Raw genomic sequence first — 15,053 nt, forward strand, 5'->3', positions numbered from 1 at the left:
ATAAAACATATTAAGGATTGTACATTAACATAAAACTGTTATCGAAACCATACTGAATTTCCGGCTCTTTTTAGAGAACCGGCTCTTTCGGTTCGGCTCACTAAAGAGAGCCGGCTATTTCGGCTCCGAACCGGCTCTTCAGGTTGTTTTGTTGCTTTAATTAATTTATTATTAACAATAATGTAAAATTATGCAAAAAAGGAATTACTAATGTAAAAAAAGTGGTTTTATTTATATATAAATATTAGGGGTGCAACGATACTTGTATCGATATTGAACCGTTCGATACAGTGCTTTCGGTTCGGTACGCATATGTATCGAACAATACAAAATGTTTAATTTATTTTATCAACTTTCCTTCTGACGATGCTGTCTGTGTTGAGCGCTCAGTGGATCTGCGCTCGACAGTGCAGCCTAGGCGGAGTAGTCGAACGCAGATTCACTGAGCGCAGGGCAAGCTAGCGAGACAGAAGTTAAGCTCTCCTTGCAACATGGCAAATTGAACCTCCCCCACCCTCATTCAGACGTGGCGTTTGGAACTATTTTGGTTTTCATGTGACATATGACCCTGAAGGTAAGCGCGTCATGGACTAAAGTAAAACAGTATGTTGGATGTGCCACGCAATGCTCAATTACATGGGTGGGAACTAGTGTGTTAGCGCAGTTAGCTCGTTAACGTATTGGCCGTCCAGACCCACGCACAGGGCGATCTGCGGTAGCTCGTTAACGGAGATTTGCCGTGTTGTGGCGTTAACGTCATTTCAACGAGATTAACGCTGACAGCACTAGTGGGAACACAACGAATATGACTGCACATTTACTCCGACATCATCCTAGTGCAAAGACAAGTGGAAGCAGACAAAAACAACAAGCACGCATGCTACAAACTTTACCCGAGTCATTTAGACAGCCGTTAGCACAGGATTCTCCTTATGGGGACCTGATATGTTTAATATGCTGCTGAGAATATAGCCCAGAAGAAGCGTATAGTATAGCTTTTATTTTGGAAAGAGCCATTTCTCTGTAATAAACTCTCTTTTCCAAAGATGAGTGATTCCTCAATCAGATACAGGGCTCGCAAAATCGCTAGCCCGACGTCCCGGGGCTAGCGATTTTTCCAGTCGGGCTACCAAAATCTATCTCTGCCCTGCCCGTCGGGCTATTGTAGGAAGGAAAAATATATGTCAATGCTTTTGTATTCTTTCGTAAATGTAGCTGGGTAATTATGTCATTGGCATCGGTAAGCCACTGTCAATATGTGACATATTGAAATCGCGTTTGAATTTGCGCTTGTTTTTTGCTTTCACTTTGCAATCGCGTGAACTGTGTATAGAGAGCGACAGCACTGATTGGTGAGTGATGATAATTTGCGCACCAATTCCTCTGACATCGTCTTATCAATCGTTAGCTTGCTATGCAAACATGACAAGTGAAATCTCCCGCAGCAAGCTTAAACATGTGAGAGGTTGATTGCGCAGAGAATCGCTGAGCGTTATGTGAGTGCGTGTGTAAAAGCAGCAGGATATATATTTTAGTTCTGCTGAGCCAAATAAGACAGGTCAGGGTGAAGAAGTGACAGCCAAAGAAAAGCTTACCACAAAACGGAAAAGTTATGACAAATCAGACTATAAGGCAAAAAGAAAGTGCAGATTTATGGTTTCATGGACAAAAGAATTTCTGTGGCTGCAATATGACAAGCTATATAACCAGGGGTGCACATAAGTGGTCCGCAGGTGCGCATTCGCTGTCAAAATAAAAAAAGGCGCACAAGATAAGAAGTTGCAACGCGTGTTTGCGTACATAGGATTTTCTGGAGGAGGACAGACATTTGTTTAGAACTCTTAAAGATGTCGAAGAAGCTCCTTTAAGCAATTACTTTGGTGTTCCTCCACCTCCAAAGAAATGTCAGAAGGAGTCCGAACCACAAAAGAAGCGCGTGTTCTCGGAAAAGTGGTTGCAGGAGGTGAGCTGGCTTCAAACAAATGATGAACGCACAGAGATGTGGTGCGGAATGTGCCGTGAAAATCCCACTCTAGCGGACAAAAACAGTGCCTTTTATATGGACGCAAACGCGCGTTGCAACTTCTTATCTGGTGCGCGTCTTTTATTTTGACAGCGAATGCGCACATGCGGACCACTTATGTGCACCCGTGTAAAATAACATAATGTTCTGCCGGGTGTGTTGTTGGTTTTCCCTCGATTTCTGCGCCTTTGTTACTGGGACCAGTCATTTTAAGAAAGGCCCCCATTAGAACCCATGAGAAATGCAAGAAATGCATTATTGCTCAGTCTGCAATATCTTTCCCAGAACAAACACCAATTGCAAATAACATACTAAAAATAAACCTGAAAATCTGTTTAGAACAGCGTACTATGTTGCAAAGAGTGAACTACCACTGGCAAAATTTAGCAGTCTTTGCAAACTTCAAAAAGCAAATGGCTTAGATCTTGGTTCCACTTGCCTCTTACCCGTGACTTCAGTGGAAATTTCAAATTCAGGATCTGACACAGACTGATTCATGTCCTACACAGTTCTTACAAGTTCATAGAAATTTCTGTTCAATTAGAACGAAGTATTTGAGTTGATGATTGTAATTTTTATACAATGTTGTAATTTGTTTTTCAACAATTTTTTGATCAATGTTTTGTTTCCTTTACAATATTATACTTTAATGTATAATATTGTAAAGGAAACAAAACAGAAAACAAAACATCGATCAAAAAATTGCTCTCTTTTTTATTCGGGCTACTTAAATTTATTTTGTGCTACCAAAAACTGAAGAGTCCCTGCCCGAAGGGCTACCAGGGATTTTGAAATTTTGCGAGCCCTGAGATATATTTATTTTTTTTATTACTTTTTTGTTTCAGCAACATTAAATTTAAAAACTGTACTTTTGAGTTAAAATATATATTTATAATTTTAATAAATGACAAATTAAAAAGGCATGAACATTTTTTTGTATCGAAAAAATATCAAACCGTGACACCAAAGTATCGAACCGAACCGAACCGTGAATTTTGTGTATCGTTGCACCCCTAATAAATATATGTGGTGGCCCTTAGAGACAAAACACGTACAAACTCCAAAACACATTTCTAGCATGAACTGAACTTCCAAAACAGAGCTACCTAGATCACTTAAATTACACAATTGAAAGCACGAAAGCATATGTGTATTGTTTGTGTATTTATACACAAGCATTCATATATATTCAAATAATAAAAAAAAAAGTTCATTTACCTGTTACTACCACACACCAAATCCGGTCGTTGGTACTTGCTGGCTTGTGTAACCACTAGGTAACAAAAGCTCAACACTGCGCCTAGCATCCTGGAGCACTTCTGTTGTCTTTTGTGTTGTCTGTTGTTTTGAGTTTTTATGTGCTTCTGAGTTTTTACGTGTTTTGGAGTTTGTACGTGCTTTGTCTCTAGGGGCCACCGTAAATATACTTTTATTTATTCACTCCACATAAAATGTAATAAATAAATCATATAATACAAAAACCAACTATTCACAGTTCAACTTTTAACTATTTACATTTTCAGCTTTTTCTTTTTACAAATTTAAAGTGAAACAACACAAAACACTGCAAACCACAACACAATTAAATATAAATTAAAATATGAAAACAAAAAGAAGATGCATATTCCCTGTCATATGGACCTGCATGAATAAACTTTCTGAATCCTTTATCATCCGCAACTGAAAATAGTTGTGGATGATTACTATACCTTTCTAATGTGACGTTGTTGTCCCTGGCTCTCTTTCTCTCTCTCTCCCTCCTGCTCTGTTTGTCATGGTCCCTGTGCCTCACCAGCTGATCCTGTATTAGGCAACATGTTCTCTCTCTCTCTCTCTCTCTCTCACCTGCCGGGGCGGTGCTCATTATGGGCCCCCGCCCCTGGCCCACGCACCTGCTGCCTATCGGGATGATCGCAAGGCCGATTTAAGACGGCAGCACTGTATCACTCGTCGCTGGATCGTTGAGCTATCAGCGTCAGTCTCTTAGCCATTAGTGAGTTAAACTCTGTAAAGTTGTTTCCGTCTGTTCGTCGTAACCCCAGTCTCTGTGTGCAGATCTACCCCGGACCTTTCCCTGCCTGCCTGTTTCCGTGTGGACGAGTGAGTGGATTTGTGTGTCCCCATTGTGGGGAGTGAAGAGAGAGCCTTTGGAGTGCGTCTGATTCCCGTCTTTCCCCTCACAAACCCCGGAACCCTGGACCCCCCTCCCCTCTCTCCAGCACGTTGTAAATAAAAAAAAACCCCACGGCTCGCGATCCATTTAACCCTAGTCATAAAGTGTATATTTATTTTCTTACTGTTCTTATATATATTGATATACTGGACTGTATGTAGCGGAGATGACAATAAAGTTTACTTTGACTTCAGCAGCGAGGAAGCGCACCGAGGGTTCTCACGCTCACTTTTCGCGTACAGAATTTCGAAAAAAACATCGGTGCAAATTATAAATCTGTATCATAATGTCTGGTGTTTTCATGTTTGTTGTTTTGTTTTTCTTTTCTTTTATTTTGCGAGCTCCAGCCAGCCAGAGAATCACCCGCCGCCCCGCCCTCTCCTCCCTGTGCCACAAGCAGCAGGCGCACCTCGCAAACGGAGTGCCCTTACTCCCAGCAAATGGGCGATAGTAAGCCGATCGGTGCCTATGCCTATCCCAATATGCGCTGGCATGACGTCGGGGCAGCATGAGTACGAGTATATTTTTTTTAAATTTTTTTTTTTTGCCGATGCCCGTGATGCCGCCCCCCACCACGATGCCGCCCCGGGCAACCGCCCGTGTCGCCCGTATCAAAAACCGCTACTGGTTGTAGATCTTAAAGACTTGTATACAACTTTTCTTTCTTGACCCCTAAAAAAATGCTGGTCTGCACTGGTTTAATTTTTCCTGCATCTCTTCTGAAAACTCCATGTTTTTGCCTCAAAATTATATTCGCCTGACAAGGATCAGGGTCATACATTTGTACCACAAGGTGGCAGAAGTGCTGTTTAATGACTCATTTGCTGTTCTGCAGAGGCTGCTTTCAGATACTCCTAGAAGATTTCCACTTTTAAAGTTTTAAACTCACGGATATGTAAATGCTATACGACAAATTTTTAACAGAATATAATAAAACAGGACTACTTGCTAGGTACACTAAGCTGTTAATGCACATTTCCCAGCTCTAAATAAATCTCACCAAGTCAAGCAACTTAAAGTTTCTGGGGATTTTGTTAATCATTGCAACATTTCTAAGCCTGCAGAAAGAACCACAGTTCCCTTTAGGTTGACTTTACACATCATTTATGTGCACGAAGATAATACATTTTCCATGACACATGTCAAAAACACATCAAACAAGAGCTATTAAATGTACCCATTCTTTAAATTATTTATTTAGTGATATTGCACTTGGTACATTTACCATTTTTTGTGGTATTGCCAGCCTGAATGAAGTAATTGCCATGCAGTGGAGATTTTAAAACACTGTGCTTGAAATTGGTATCGCTATGTTACCATGACCTCTTAATCTGAAAGGCTTCTCCCAGACATGCACATTATTTTGTTGTTTGTGGTTTCCTGAATGCACTTGAAAGCTGCGGTGAATGACCGAAAGTTCACAACCATCAAACCCTCAAATGTGCAACCATGCATATCCAATTGCCAGCCGTTATTATATAAATAATATAAATCACTAGAGTTGTCCATCATTCATGACTGAAGAGGGAAATTTATACACAAAAAAGAAGAATTTTGCGTGTTCCACATAGTTAAAATATGAGTTCTCTAACTCATATTTTAACTTTTTACTTCAACAGCATCTATAAACATGTCTTAAATTTACTATCTACACTTGCACAGCAATGCCTTGACTGTTCATTAGTTTTTGATTAGAAGTTGGACTTTTTGGAACTACCAGACTCAGCAACCTGTGTTTATCCCTTTATTCAATTTAATCTCAGAGAAAAGTACTGATAGTAAGGTCCTCATAAATAAGAATGTAAGTAAATATAAATATAAGTTGGAACAACTTAATTCTTTTATAAGTGTGACACTGCGTGTCTGGCCCGGCACACACACGTCAGTGTTGCAGGGCAAGTGAACATTTTATTTTCCTTTTCAGTGAACAAACTTGCAGCCTTTTCAGCCGTTGCGACTCTGGCTCAGGTCTCTCGTCTTCTGTGGTCCCAGCTGGCTACTAAAACAGGGAAAGCATGATTGGATGATTGAGCCCACCTGCCCTGCCAGCATCCCTGGCACTGCCCCCAAACCCACTGCAGCACCCCTCCTCTGCAGCTGAACAGCAGACCACACCCTGCCACATTAAGTTTAAAGGCATTCATTTTCTTCTTCTTCTTCCTTCTCACTTTAGCGCTTGCTAACGCAGAGAGTTTGCCCCTAGCTCTCCTTATCCCTAGCATCTTTCTCTGTCTCACAGATCTTCTGCATATCTTTCTTCACTACATTCATGAACCTGCTCTGTGGTCTTCCTCTTTTCCTTCTGCCCAGCAACTCCATTTTTAACATCAGTTGTCCAGTATATCCAATATTTGTCTTCCATACATGTCAAAACCATTTCAGCCTGGCCTCTTTAACTTTGTCTCCAAACCAATCAACCTCAGCTACTTGTATACTTGTTTTGAACTCTTAACCAAATGTGACTGAAAAAGAAACAATGCATCATGGGAATGCCCCAGCAGATTAGAGGTATTGCAATGTATCTAAGGAATTATTTAAGGTCGCCTGATTCAGCCCTAACTATGCTTTATCAAAAAGCATATAATTACTCAACAGGGTAACAGGATTTGGTGGAAGCACTGTGATGGTGTGGGGTGGCTTCTCCCTCCATTGAAAAACAAAGCTGCAACCAGTGGCCAAATCTCCACAGTCTGGGACCAAACTCCGTCCCCTAACAATTTTTGCCCCCAGAGAGTGGGTTTATCAGAGAGATTTATCAGACTATCTCCAGAATTTGGGAGGAAGAGGCTTTCCTCCAGTCCTGTCCTTAACCACAATGAACACATGTGAGATCACCTTGGGTTGCTGTTTGTGCCAGAGGGACCAACACAACCACACTGGCAGACTTGTAACAAATGCTGGTTGAGGAATGGGATGCCATTCCACAGCAGTGTGTGACAAAGCTGGTGACCAGTATGAGGGGGGAGGTGCAAGGCAGATTTATTTATATAGCACATTTTCATGCACAAGACAACTCAAGGTGCTTTATATAAACATTAAAAGGCATTACATTAAAAACAAAGAACATTAAACAACAGATAGCGAGAAACCATCAACAGAACACACAGTCAGAATCAGAATCAGAATCAGCTTTATTTGTCACAAGCAGGTTGCCCTGCAGTGAAATGGGACCCCCCCCCCCGACCTTACACACATAACACAGACATCACATGGGGTTACAAGTCGGAGATCGGTAGCGTTACAGAAAAGAACACTGAAATGTACACAACAACGGGAGGGTACAAGAGGAAAAAAAGAGACCTCCACTCATGCTGTGCTTCCATGGTAGGACAGCATGAGAACAGGAAACGAAAAAAAAGTGAGTTATATATAAAAACAGTGAGTTATATACGACACAAACAGAGGTCAATGGCAAATACAGTCATCATAACTATTATCATTTCCACCACAATCACCACCACAACCATCATCAGCTCTGCCATCATCATCATCGCCACCACTGTCAGTGTACATATGCATGAAAATATATTCAAAAGAGAGAAAAAAAACTGTACATATTATTTAAAAGTGATAACACATAAAAAAGTTTCAAGACCTAATTTAAAGGACTTTTGAGCAGATTTTGATCAGAGTTCAGGTTTTCTGGTAGTTTGATATTATTTGACCAAATTAGTAGAGTTTAGTTCTGGACCAGAACCATTCAGCACCTGGCGGCAGTGTGACAAATACACTGGCAGCAACCTTTTAAAATGAGATGTTTGGAGCACAGGGAGTCAGTGTAGAGATCTGTGAACTGAAGTAATGTGTTCCCTTTTATTGGTCTTTGTAAGGACACATGCAGCTGTGTTCTGAATTAGTTGCAGTTGTCTTAATGATTTTTAAGAGAGACTTGCAAAAACTCCATTATAGTAGTCAAGCCTACTGAAAACAAATGCATGAACAAAATTCTCTAAATCATGTTGAGCCATCAGTACCCTTATTCTAGATATATTCTTTAGGTGATAAAAAGGATGATTTGTTTATTGCTTTGATATGACTTTTAAAATTTAGCTTAGATTCCAAAATATCACCAAGATTTCAGGCTTGATCTGTTAATTTCAGCATTCTAGCAAGTGAAGGTGGGCATTGTACTTTGGACCCTCATCTGTTTTTATCCATCCATCCATCCTACTCTAAGCCCTTCCCGCATGGCCTAAGCCCTCACCCTATCTCTAACGGAGAGGACAGCCACCCTTCGGAGAAAGCTCATTTCTGCCGCTTGTATCCAAAATCTTGTTCTTTCGGTCACTACCCAAAGCTTGTGACCATAAGTGAGGGTAGGGACGCAGATCGACCAGTAAATTGAGAGCTTCGCTTTTACACTCAGCCCTCACTTCACCATGACGGATTGGTAGAACGTCCACATCACTGCAGCCGCAGCACCAATCCATCTGTTGAACTCCCGCTCCCTTTTCCCCTCACTCGCGAACAAGTACCCGAGTGAGGGGAGAAGGTGGCCGAGATGCTTAAACTACTCCACTTGGGGCAGGAACTCGTCCCTGACCCGGAGTGGGCACGCCACCCTTTTCCAGCTGAGGACCGTGGGATCAGAATTGGAAATGCTATATTTCATTCCCGCCGCTTCACACTTGTCTGTGAACTGCTCCAGTGTGAGCTGGAGGCGGTCACCTGATGAGGCCAACAGAACCACATTATCTGCAAGAAGCAGAGATGAGATTCTGAGACCACCCAAATGGAAGCCTTTAGCCAGTTGGCTATGCCTAGAAATTCTGTCCATAAAAATTATGAACAGAATAGGTGACAAAGGGCAGCCCTGGCAGTGTCCAGCACCCACTGGAAACAAGTCCGAATTATTGCCAGCTATGGGGACCAAGCTCTTGCAATGATTTTATAAGGATTGAATGGCCTGTAGCAATAGGCCAGACACCACATACTCCTGAAGCACCTCCCACAAGACACCCAGAAGGACAAGGTCGAATGTCTTGATAGCGGATATCAAGATTTGTTTCTCCATGGAGAAACTCACTTGAGTCTTTACTGTTGTTGGATGAATGCACTCCAAAACATCTGTAATTTTGAAACTGAACTCATCTACAAGCTTGTTAACTGTTAAGTGGACAAAGTCCACAAAGTGGAGGCAAAGAGGAGATAGTGTGGGAGAATAATTCCCTTGTCATTTCATTAATATATCACTCACTGATTACCTCGATTTTTGCGTCTTTGTGCACTGGAGCATTTACATGAAATAACACACAGTTATGGTCAGAGAGAGCCACATCACTTCCTGTGATCTTAGAAATATTAAAACCCCTGGTTTTAATATTACATCCAGTGTACGTCCTGTGCGTTGGCACTGTAACATGTTGGATCAACTTATAATTAACCAGAATATTACACATGGGAAATGTCAACATGGATGTTATAATCACCAGTGATTACCAGATAATCAGATTAAGTGCAAATTATGGACAATAATTCAGCAAATTCATCAAAGAATATTGCATTGTATTTAGGTGGCTTATAAAATTTAGAAAAACTGAATATAGTAACCCTGATTGCAACATATTGAAAGGAAGTATATTCTCCGTAGTACATATGTTTACACTGGATGGAATTATTGACTAGATTGGTCAATGGGCCCTCCTTTCTTTCCCTCTCTCTCGTGAACAAAACTGAAGTCAGGAGTGACTGATTCAGTAAGAATGATTGTAATTGTATCTTTATCTAGCCAAGTCTCCATTAAAAACATAAAATTAAGTTAATGTATGATAATAAAATCATTAATTAACAATGATTTACCTGACAACTAAATTAAAAGTGTTGCAAGTGTTATGTACCTTCTTAGGTCTTTTCCTGTTACTTTTTTTTTTTTTGTCCTGTTTGGATCTTTAGCCATCAGAATTGTTGTCTTAAGGCCAAGAAAGATGCCAAGCGGATTTATTTTACCAAGTGGATCATCATGGCCTTGCCATATTGGTCCATTTGATTGACCTTTATTATAATTATGTATTTATTTTATTTTCGGTTGCTACAAACGGGACAGACATGACTGGGGGATAGGACAGGGAGAAAGAATGAAAGAAAGAGAGGGAGAGAAAGAAAACCAGAGGGAAGAAGAGATGGTGAGAAAGGGGGGAAGAAAGAAAGAAAAACAAACAAAACACCTGCACAGCAAATTTCTGGAGTTAAATATTCTGGAGTTAGGCATAAAAGTGCACAGGAGTTACATTCCGGGAGTTTATTTTTCACCTTATACTACAGTCAGTGTTGGGGAGTAATCTAAAGCGGTGTAATATTTAGGTGTTCATTCACTGGGTGCTAAGGAGTCTAATTCAACACATTGCTGGTGTTGTTTGTCTGTCGACTGTTACCGCGCCTATCTGTGTTTCTTTCTTGGACTCCGACATGTAGGAGGTAAAAATACTTTATTTACTTTGGAATTTTCTGTGAGGGTAGTGATGTTATTTATATATATATTCAGTTACATGGATGCACAAGTAAAATATAAAGTTAACTAACTAGCACTACATGTGTTTTCTGTATGTTATGGTGATTTGGAGATAGCAGCTAGGCTAATGCTAGTCAAAAGTTAGCTAACTAACTTATCTTACTGTATTTTAAGATACACATTTCACGTTGTCAATGAAAATGTTTATTTCTATTTCTTAATTTTAACACTAACGTTTAATTTAACGTTGGCTAACTACAGTAATATTCTGTTTAGACTCATGGTAATGGCCGTATTTAACCAAAGAGAGGTGCAGCCTGCACTGATGAGGTGTTGAGGTACCATTAACATCAGTTAGTTAGTCCTGCTGCACACTGAGATATGCACACAACCCTGTCTCCAGAACTGTAAAGACAAGGACACAGCAAACATGCGGTCACATTGTCTGCTAAACCTAGCCTAGCTAAATAGATTTTAAGCAATATTTAGTGTGGACAGGCTAACTCAATGTAAGAAAGTGTTTATTGATTAAGTTATACACAGTTTACATAAAGTTACCATAAACAACCTCTTCTTCTTGTGTTGTGTTTCATAGTAGTAAAGGTATTTTTTTCCATAGGTGGCCAAGATGTTGATAAAAGTAAAACACAGAGAGACAAAGAAATATGCAAAATTGGAAGAAGTCAGCTTCACAGATTTTGTGAGAGCAGGTAAGTTATGGTTTGTACTAAGTCATTAAAGAGGAAATGATAATGTTGTTAGTAACTGAGTGATGATTTTACTTCAGTGCAGCAGAAGTTTCTCATACCAGAAAATGCAGCACTGAAAGTCACAGATGAGCAGGGGATAGAGGTGGATGAGGATGTCTTTCCTGAACTTGCAGCAGTCAAAGAGGTGTGTTTTGTCATCTATACAGGTGAAGGTAAGTAAATATATGCTCTGATAGATTTTGAAGGATTTGATTTGTACAGTTACTCTTAAATAAACATTTTTAATTTGTCTAATATCCTGTGGTAACAATCACAAAATGCTGTTTTAATGGCTCAACAGTAAGTTGGATTTATCACATGCATTTCAGACAACACAATCATCCAAGAAGCTGCGTGACTGCTCAGACCTAACACACTATGTGACACTCACACCTTGTGGTATGTAAATTGTATATTACCATAATAAAATACAAAATAACCATCTGTTCTCCTGGGAGAAAGTATAATTTAATCAAAGCGTGCAATTTACTGGCCCTGTGTGCATAAATGGTATCTTTGTTGTGTTGTGTTTTTGATTGTATATACCTTATATTCTAATATTTTTATTTGTCACCCTCAGATTTGACTGTCCTGAAGCAACATGTGGAAGAGCCCTCCTCTCCAAGTCTAACAGATACATTGTCTGTCTCAACCACCAGCAGTCAGAGCAGTGACACAAGTGATGCCGGACTTCAAATGGTTCAGCCTCTATTGGACAGCATACATGAAAGAAATGTAGATACAGTACTTAATTGACTTATACTTGACTCTTTAGTTGCCATTACTTGAAAAAGTAATGGCAACTAAAGTAGCATTTCATGTAGTTTGCTCTGCAACTGTAGTGTGTAATAAGACTTGCTCTCTCTCTACAAATATATAGCTGTTTTTGTTATGTATGTTAACTATGAAACGTGTTTCCATGATCAGTGTCCTGCTTTTCAGGTAAATTAAACCATTTCTAAGAAGATACTGGTCCTAGAAAGGGAGAAAGTAAGACATTTCAAATGTTTTGATGCCCAAATGTCATATGGGTGTGATTCACAATTTTATGTTCTGTGAGAGAGTTGCATTACTTAATTTGTTGGCTTGATGGAGACTTTACAGAGTCTTCCTCACGTTAACACTGCATTACAAGAAGTGCTTATTCTGTAGTCATTTTTTTCCTTTAATTCTGTTTTTTTTTTCTTTTCACCCAGTGTTAGGCCTATCTGACCTCAACTGTTTAGCTGCCAATAATGGTGGATGTTATGCTATTACAGTACTGTTACACAGAATGTATGTTAATCCATGCAGCATTCATATTTGAATATGTTATTTTTGATAAATAAAATTCATACATTCATAATAATCAGTATTGTGTTTTTGTAGTAATTTGCACCTAAAACTTTTTTCATTTGATGAGTAATGAGCAGAGATGGGCAGTAACGCGTTACTGTAATCTGATTACTTTTTTCAAGTAACGAGTAAAGTAAGGGATTACTATTGCAAAAACGGTAATTAGATTACCGTTACTCTCCCGTAGGAACGCTGCGTTACTGTGTTACTAAAACTGTGATTTTTTTGCGAGAATGTCTCTTGACAGTGATGTAAGCGAGTGCGACGTTCGTGACAACAGCTGTGTGCAGATCAACAATGGATCATATATCGCGTGCGGGAGAGAGTACAAGCATGCAGCGTTTAAAGCGTGGAAGTACTGACCTTACTTTGAGTTTGATTCCATAAAAAGTGACAAAAACATTAGTGTCCATTGTGCGTGGGAAGAAAACTTCTTTTTACGCCGAAAAAACCCCCTAAACAAGCTCCGAGTGCGCAACGACGTAATGGGAAAACTTTTTTGGGGAAGTAATCAGTAATTAGTTACTGATTACTTTTTTCAAGTAACTTGACCAACACTGGTAATGAGTAATGAGTTATGAGTTAAATTTTACTCTATATGGTAGTAGAAATTTTACTCCATGAGAGTTTAGTTTTAACTCCTATAAAAAGTTAAAAAATAAACTCCCGGAAAAGAGTTACTCTAACTCTGCACTAGAGTTCATTCGATGGTCACGCATGTACACTCAAATGTAGTTAATCTGAACTCCCAGAGAGTTTATTCCAAAGACCAGAATTTGCTGTGTGGATCACCTGTATGGAGAAAAAAAAAACAGAAGAGAAAGCAAACAAAAAAAGAGCAACATAATAAATACAGCACCATCACAATAAACTAGCTAGCAGTAGATAACAGTAGATACTAAATATTAAACGATATTGTGCAGCACGCAAGAAAGACAGCGCACAATGTGCTTTGAGGCAGCAGCCAAGAAAGGTGTAGTCCGCGTCTGTGAACACCCGTGTGTACACCTGTGTGCACACCTGTGTGGATCAGCATGCTTGTATTCCAAAGGTTTCTCCATGTAACGATCTGCTAGGGAGTGTGGGGAGCCATAGCCCCGTCCCCCAGGGCATGAAGCAGGTATGGAGGAGATCCAGGCCCCAGGTCTTTTCCTGTTACTAATCAGTATGGGATCTGAATAAGCTACAGGCACCCTGGGCCCAGGTGAAGTAGGATTTAGAGGCTTCCTTGGAAGTGAGGGAGGGACAGGACATTTTAGACATGAGGGAATGGCAGTAGGGCAGGGAGTTAGTTTATTACGTGCAGTGACCAATCATTCAAAACTTTCAAAATTTTGGGCAGATTCAGTGCTGTGGCATGAACCTGTGTTTCACACAAGTCTTTATAAGCTCTGAGCAGAAAAATCTCCACAGACATGCACATCTATGCATAGTGTTAATTTTGTATTGGACCATATGATATTATTTATAATTAAGATTTCCCTCAAAACTATCTTTGACTTTTTTTAGAAATAGGCAATGAAATACGTAAGTTAACCCCGCTAAACAATCTGACAAATCACAACAGTACAGCACCTAAATCACAGCAGCGATCACTCTGGAGAAACATGGCTTGGCAGGATCAATACGAGGTATCTATACAGCAACAAAATTAAATGTTCTTTGTATTGGGGACGTTAGAAAAGATACAAAATACCAAGTCATACAGGAAGCTGTTAGTTGTTTATCACACAAGAGTTTCATGTCAAAAGTCACGTAGACATTTGCTTAGTGATAAATAAAAGAATACATTTCATGTAGCTGATCACATATACACAATTTTCCTTTGACAGTCATGTTGGATATACAAGTTTCTTATATTCAAATACAACAACTGCCCCATAGCATTTTCTTAGTGTTGTCTGGCTCCATGAAAGCAACATATAAAGAAATGAGGGGTGGCTCACATTAATATGTATTTATATGTATTGCATTTATTAAAATGCTAAAATTGGCCTACCATAATTTTCTACTTATTACAGTATGATTATAATTGGTAGAGGATTATGATAGTTTATGGAGATAGAACCATAACCTACTACAGCTGTACACAGTTTAAAAAGCTATGGATTCTAATATTCAGCTTGACATTAGACTAGGATAAACGGTGGTTGGCCTTTACAAGTAAAAGGTTTGCTTTTGCAAGGTCATTGACCGTTTCAGGTCACTGGCCGTTTCAGGTCACTTACCTTCTAACAAAACAATCCAACCCCCTGTTCCAACAAATGCATAATCTGTTCAATAACAGCACGCAAAGAGCTGCCAAGGTATTCAGTGTTTCAGCTT

Source organism: Perissodus microlepis, chromosome 23, assembly GCF_051167445.1.
Source record: "Perissodus microlepis isolate ML-2025 ecotype Zambia chromosome 23, ASM5116744v1, whole genome shotgun sequence".
NCBI classification, from domain to species: Eukaryota; Metazoa; Chordata; class Actinopteri; order Cichliformes; family Cichlidae; genus Perissodus; species Perissodus microlepis.